This window comes from Callorhinus ursinus, unplaced genomic scaffold, assembly GCF_003265705.2.
Source record: "Callorhinus ursinus isolate GAN/ISIS: 27379988/994484 unplaced genomic scaffold, GSC_fseal_2.0 scaffold21, whole genome shotgun sequence".
NCBI lineage: Eukaryota > Metazoa > Chordata > Mammalia > Carnivora > Otariidae > Callorhinus > Callorhinus ursinus.
Window position 1 is genome coordinate 569272 of NW_027397083.1, and position 2023 is coordinate 571294.

Genomic DNA, 2023 nt, shown 5'->3' on the forward strand with positions numbered 1-2023 from the left:
TCAGGGTGTGGAGGCTGTGACTGAGCCTGGCATTTGCACCAGGGCCCCGGCAGCACTCCCAAGGAGGAAGGATATGCTCTGCCAGCTCTGTCCAGCCCTACATCATTTTATAAACACGACATTGGGTTCAGCCCTGTTTTATCTTGTGCTTTTGATTGTTAATCAGTCTGAAACCCCCCATGGCTAGTCATCCACTTCTTACTGGCTGCATGACCTTGAACAAGTTACCTACTTCCTTGTGCTTCAGGTTCATCGTACGTAAGATGGAGGAAATAGAATGTCATTGGTCTCAAACGTGGGGTCGCAGGGTGTCAGTCCCCCGAGGATCAGAGAAAGATATCTGCGGCTTTGGAAGACTTCAGAAATCATATCACTAACATACACATCTGTAGAAAATAGTGGAGGAAGAATGCTAACCACAGAGCAAGTAAATAGGAGCACAGACCTCAGACAGGAGCAGATAACGAGGAGAGGAAACAGTGATGAGCAAAAAAGTCTGGCCAAATTTATGTTATATGGTTAAATCTCAATGACCATGGTAGACCCTCTGGAAATGACTAACAGCAAGGGAGAGTCTACCACATCTGGTCTGAACCACCAGGGTTGTGCTCCCAGCCAGCAGGGCTGGGGGAAGAGAGGTTTGGTCTAGACATCTACTCACTCCTCTGGATGTGAGGAGGGAGAAGGACAGGGGCTGAATCTTTAGAAAGACATCATCTTATTGGGGTGCACTGGGGAAGCCGAGGGAGAAGAGCTGGCACTTTATCTCCTATAGTAGGAGAGAAATTTGTATTCATTTATGAATACTAGGAAATATATTATTGATCAATAAAAAGTTAATCAGGGAATATGATGGAGAAGTGAATTAAGATTCCTTAGTGGAGGTGCCTGGTCCCTCCGTGTGATCCTCAGCTACCTACCAAGCAAACTCTGCACCTCCAGTCTGAGTGCCTGTACTCACCAGGTCAGCCTGTGGGCAAATGTCACCACTGCCCTGCTGTTGAGGACCAACAGGGGCTTGAGGATGGAGGAGAGACGGGGCTTGACAGGGTGGGCCCAGGGAAGGCATATCCTAGGCCACCTCCCACCCACTTCTTTCTTCCCCATTCCCAAACATGAAGGTTTTATGTAGTTCCCGTCTCCACAGCAGTCTGCCCTGTGACGTGTTAGGACCTGGGGTTTCCTCCAGGTTCATCTCTCTGCTCAAAATTTCAGGTCAACTGATCGACAGATGAATGGATAAAGAAGATGTGGTATATATACATAATGGAATATTATGCAGCCATCAAAAGGAATGAGATCTTGCCATTTGCAATGACGTGGATGGAACTGGAGGGTGTTATGCTGAGTGAAATAAGTCAATCAGAGAAAGACATGTATCATATGACCTCACTGATATGAGGAATTCTTAATCTCAGGAACAAACTGAGGGTTGCTTGAGTGGTCAGGGGTGGGAGGGATGGGGTGGCTGGGTGATGGACATTGGGAAGATATGTGCTACGGTGAGCGCTGTGAATTGTGCAAGACTGTTGAATCACAGATCTGTACTTCTGAAACAAATAACGCAACATATTTTAAGAAAAAAGAAAAAGAAGAAGATAGCAGGAGAGGAAGAATGAAGGGGAGTAAGTCAGAGGGGGAGACGAACCAGGAGAGATGATGGACTCTGAAAAACAAACTGAGGGTTCTAGAGGGGAGGGGCTGGGGAGATGGGTTAGCCTGGTGATGGGTATTGAGGAGGGCACGTTCTGCATGGAGCACTGGGTGTTATACGCAAACAATGAATCATGGAACAGTACACCAAAAGCTAATGATGTAATGTATGGTGATTAACATAACAATAAAAAAAATTTAAAAAAAATTTCAGGTCAACTGACATTGCCTTTTCTTTTCTTTTGCTTTGCTGTTGCAGATTTATTCTGATTTTGTTTCTTTTATTTTCCCCATTATTTCATATAGTTATTGGTGTGAAGGAGACAGACACCTGCAATTTGGTTCACCATCTTGATCCCCGCTCCACCTG